Source organism: Vulpes vulpes, chromosome X, assembly GCF_048418805.1.
Source record: "Vulpes vulpes isolate BD-2025 chromosome X, VulVul3, whole genome shotgun sequence".
NCBI classification, from domain to species: Eukaryota; Metazoa; Chordata; class Mammalia; order Carnivora; family Canidae; genus Vulpes; species Vulpes vulpes.
Genome location: NC_132796.1, coordinates 122461413 through 122467412, shown reverse-complemented (window position 1 = coordinate 122467412; position 6000 = coordinate 122461413).

Genomic DNA, 6000 nt, shown 5'->3' with positions numbered 1-6000 from the left:
GGTGCTGGGAGAACACCAAGCAGAACACATTAGTCTGAGTTGACAGGACAGAGAATTGAGTTTGAGAATGGAGAACTGGAGAGGGGAGAATTAGTCAGGAAAATCTCTCCAGAAATCTGCATAAGGGTCTTCTTAAGTCTTTGGTTAAACATTAATCCACACATGTATACCCCCACAACACAAATAAAATAACAACTACCAAGAGCCCCCACAGAACTGAGAACTACCTGAGTTGTGACCAGCCAGAGTAAAAATACCTCTGATAAATGTTGGACATTAATAGAAACGCCAAAAAGGGTCACACCTTAAATTAAGCCATAAATTAGCCATAAAGAAAAGGCTATCCTAGATTTTCCCTGACAGAATTTAAAAAAAAGAAATCTCCAAGAAATCACCATGATACAAAAGTCTGTCAAATTTTAACACTCCTTTTTAAAGATTTTATTTATTTATGAGAGACACAGGGAGAGAGGCAGACACAGGCAGAGGGAGAAGCAGGCTCCCTGTGGGGAGCCCTATGCGGGACTCCATCCCAGGACCCCGGGATCATGCCCTGAGCCAAAGGCCAACAGTCAACCACTGAGCCACCCAGGCGCCACAAAATTTAATACTCTTTAAAAAAGACAACAAAGTCCAACGTTCAAAAATATTAATTTTCATAGCCTAATAACCAATGAAAAATTATCAGGCATGCAAATGTTTCTCATACCAGGAGTAAAATTGTAGAACAGAAACAGACACAAAAATGTTAAGAGATAATGTACTCAGCAGACAAATACCTTAAACAAGTGTGATAAATATAATATGCTCAATAATTTAAAGAAAAACATGCATACAATAAAAATAACAATGAGACAAGACTAACACACCTATTAGAGTAGCTAAAATCTTTTTTGAGTAACAATGCCAAGTGCTGATGTTGATTTGGAGCAATTGCAATTCTGACACATTCCTGGTGAGCAATAGTATAGCCATTTGGGAAAACAGTTTGAAATTTTCTTATAAAGTTTGCTCATTAAAGATAAAAACTTATATTTACATAAATACCTGCATATGCATATGTGGAGCAACTTTATTCATCATTGCCAAAAATTGAAAACAATTAAAATGTCCTTCAAATTGCAAGTGAATACAACAGAAACAAACTACTGAAACATACAACAACATAAATGAATCTCAAATATATTATGTCAAATTAAAGAAGCCAGACTCAAAAGCCTATACACCCTATGATTCCATTTATACAACATTGATGAAACTCCTAACTAAAGAGATAGAAATAAGACTACGGGTTGCCAGGGTCTGGGGCTGCAGATAAGAGTTATCTACAAAGGATTTGTATGAAAGAACTTTAGGGATATCTTGATCAGGGTGGTGGCTATACAGTGTGATGCATTTGTGGAAACTGAAAGAATTGTACATCAAAAATTATAAATTGGTGACACCTGGGTGGCTCAGCAGTTGAGCATCTGCCTTCAGCTTAAGGCATGATCCCAGGGTCCCGGGATCGAGTCCCGTATCAGGATCCCTCATGGAGCCTGCTTTTCCATCTGCCTGTGTCTCTGCCTCTGTGTGTGTGTGTCTCTCATGAATAAATAAGTAAAATCTTTTTAAAAAAGTATAAATTGTACCTCTATAGGTTAAAAATAAATTTTAATTGTTTATAAATAATAATAATGTATTTTGGAAATATTGTCTATGACAACAGTAACACTAATGATGAGAGGAGAAAAATGGAAGTTTGTAGTAAAGTTCTTACCCTGAACCTGAAAGTGTAATGTATCTGAAGGCAGACTGATAAGTCAAACATTTACATTATCAACTCTAAGGAAAAGGATCTAAAAAAATTTAAGAGGTAAAGCTAATAAGCCAATGAAAGAAATAAATTGTCAACCCAAACCAAACCAAATAAACAAACAAACCCTCTCAACACAAAAGAAGGGGGAAAAAGACAAAAAGGAACAAATAATTGATAGAACAAATTGAAAACAAAGAGTAAAAAAGTAGAATTACATCAGCCACATTAATTATTCCATTAAATGTAAATAACCTAAAAATTTTAATTTAAAATATTGTCACAGTAAAATACCATTATATGTGCCTATATAAGAAACTGTAAGTGCCTACAAGTCAACAACCTTAAATATTAAGCCATAGGATGGAGAAAAATATACTATTCAAATTCTATCCAAAAGAAGGATTGAGTAGCTACTTTAATATCAAATAAAGTAGATTTCTAAATGAGACATATTATCAGGGATGAGAAATACAAACCAAAACCACAATGAGATCCCACCTCACCCCAGTGAGAATGGTGAAAATTAAGACAGGAAACAATACATGTTGGAGAGGATGTGGAGAAAGGGGAACCCTCCTGCACTGTTGGTGGGAATGTGACCTGGTGCAGCCACTCTGGAAAACTGTGTGGAGGTTCCTCAAAGAGTTAAAAATAGACCTGCCCTACGACCCAGCAATTGCACTGCTGGGGATTTACCCCAAAGATACAGATGCAGTGAAACGGCAGAACACCTGCACCCCGATGTTCACAGCAGCAATGTCCACAATAGCCAAACTGTGGAAGGAGCCTCGGTGTCCATCGACAGATGATGGATAAAGAAGATGTGGTCTCTGTATACAATGGAATATTCCTCAGCCATGAGAAATGACAAATACCCACCATTTGCTTCGACATGGATGGAACTGGAGGGTATTATGCTGAGTGAAAGAAGTCAATCGGAGAAGGACACACATTGTATGGTCTCATTCATTTGGGGAATATAAAAAAATGTGAAAGAAAATAAAGGGGAAAGGAGAGAAAATGAGTGAGAAATATCAGTGAGGGTGACAAAACATGAGAGACACCTAATTCTGGGAAACGAACAAGGGATAGTGGAAAGGGAGGTGGGGGGGGTGGTTGGGGTGACTGGGTGATGGGCACTGAGGGGACACTTGGTGGGATGAGCACTAGGTGTTATGCTATATGTTGGGAAATTGAACTCCAATAAAAAAATATTATCAAGGATGAACAGGATACCACATGATGATAAAGGAATCAATTCTAGGAGAAGATACAATTTTAACTGTGCATACATCTAAAAACAGATATTGAATAAACATAAAGCAAAATCTGTCATAAATGAGAGGAGACATAGATAATGTACAATTAGAGTTGGAAATGTCAATACACTTCATTCAGTAATTGATAAAACAAGCACACAGAAAATCAGTAAGGATAAAAAAGACCTGAACAACACTAAATACCAATAATGATTCAATTAACATTTATAAAACACTTCATTCCAAAGCAGCATAATTTTCAACTACACATGAAACATTCCACAAAGGACCATATAATGTGACAAAAATAAGTCTTAATAAATTAAAAGAAATTTAAAATAGAGATTGTTCACTCACCAAAACAATATTAAATCACAAAAAAATAGTTAAAGGATACCACTATATGTTGTATGTAAGTGATGAATCACTGAATTCTACTCCTGAAACCAATACTGCCCTGAGTTGGCTACCTAGAATGTAAATAAAAATCTGAAGATAAAAAAGATACCTAGAAAATCCTCAACTACTTGGATATGAATAGACAGCCTTCTAAATAACCATGAGCCAAAAAGGAAACTAGAAATATTTACCACTTAGTGATAATCAAAATGCAACACATCAGAGCATCTGGGTGGCTCAGTCAGTTAAGCATCTGCTTTCAGCTCAGGTCATGATCCCAGGGTTCTGGAATTGAGCCCCACATTGGGCTCCCTATTCAACTGGAAGCCCACTTTTCTCTCTCTTCTCATTTCCTCTCTCTCTCTCTCTCTCTCTCTTTCTCTCTCTCTCTCCCTCTCTCTCTCTGGCAAATAAATAAAATCTTTAAAAGATGCAATATATCAAAATGTGTAGGTCTACAGATACAGCAGTGTTTTTATGGAAATTTATAGCTTCCAATGATTGTATTAAAAAGAAGAAAGATTTTTTTTAATTAATTTTTATTGGTGTTCAATTTACCAACATACAGAAAAACACCCAGTGCTCATCCCGTCAAGTGTCCACCTCAGTGCCCGTCACCCATTCCCCTCCAACACCCGCCCTCCTCCCCTTCCACCACCCCTAGTTCGTTTCCCCGAGTTAGCAGTCTTTATGTTCTGTCTCCCTTCCTGATATTTCCCAACATTAAGAAGAAAGATTTTTTAATAATCAATGATCTAGGGCAGGACCTTCAGAAATTCTGAGTGGGGAGCTTGGTAAGTCCTCTACACACACACACACACACACACACACACACACACACACACAACACAAAACAACAACAAAAAACTAGACAAAACTTTCAAAAACTACGATTACAGAAATCTGTAAACTAGCAAAAGGCATAAAAAATTGAGAAGAGTCTATTCAAGGAAATCTACTAAACTTCAGTAAGAATAATGAGAGTTTGTGGCATTTTAGTCTGGAACTTCTCCTATATTCACCTCCAGCTCTGTGTCATGGTAATTCTCCAGAGATGAGGTAAGTCATAAGGACTAGCAACTTCATTGCTCGACAAAGAGGTCCTGAGCTAGAGTTGGGCAGGGAAAAAGTCTCAACTGGTATTGTTGAAAACAAGAGCAACCTCAATGACAAACTATCAGGAAAAGCCAGCGTAACAGCTAACTTGAGATCTTGATACTGGTTATGGCAAGCAACAGACAAGCAAATCAGCCAGAAATTTAACATGATTTTTTGGATATGACATCAAAAGCATGAGGCAACATAAGCAAAAAGAGACAAGTGGGATTGCATCAAACCAAAGGAAACCATCAACAGAGTGAAAGACAGCCTATGGAGTGGAGAAAATATTTGCAAACTATTCATTTGGTAAGAGGTTAGAATTCAAAATACATAAAGAACTCACTCAATAGCAAACAAGAAAAAAACCCAAATAACCTGATTAAGAAACGAGCAGAGGACCTGAATAGACATTTCTCCAAAGAAAACATAAAAATGGCCAAAAGGTATATGAAAGGATATTTAACATCACTAATCATCATGAAAATACAAATCAAAACTACAATTGAAGTATCACTTCACACCTGTTAGAATGCCTCTTATCAAAATCATAAAAGATAATAAAATTTGATCAGATGTGCAGAATTGGGAATCTTTGTATGTTGTTGGTGGAAATGTAAATTGCTACAGACATTATGGAAACAGTATGGAGATTCCTCAAAAAATTAAAAAATGGAACTATCATATGATAGAGCAATCTCACATCTGGGTACATATCTGAAGGAAATGAAATCAGTATCTCAAAGAGATATTTGCACTCCATGTTTATTGCAGTGTTATTCATATAGTAATCAAGATATGGAAACAACCTAAGTGTCCATTGGTGGATTAATGCATAAAGAAAATTTATATTAGTCACCCTTCAAAAAGAAGGAAAATTATATTAGTCACCCTTTAAAAAGAGGGAAGTTTTTCCATTTGTGACAATACTTATGAATCAGTCAAACTCATATAAGCAGAGAGTAGAATGGTAATTACCAGAGTTTGTGGGGAGGGGGAAATGGGGAGTTTGGAGGGTACAAAGTTTCAGTTGTGTGGTATGAATACATTCTAGAGATTTAATGTATAGCAATGTGACTGACTTAAAACTACATTGTTTTTTATTTATTTATTTATTTATTTATTTATTTATTTTTTAAATTTATGATAGTCACACAGAGAGAGAGAGGCAGAGACACAGGCAGAGGGAGAAGCAGGCTCCATGCACCGGGAGCCCGATGTGGGACTCGATCCCGGGTCTCCAGGATCACGCCCTGGGCCAAAGGCAGGCGCCAAACCGCTGCACCACCCAGGGATCCCCTAAAACTACATTGTATACTTGAAATTGCTGACACTAGATCTCAAGTGCTCCCAACACACACAAACTACATGAAGTCGATGGTCAGAATGGCTAAGATTAACAAGTCAGGAAACAGCAGGTGTGGGCAAGGATGTGGAAAAGAGGGA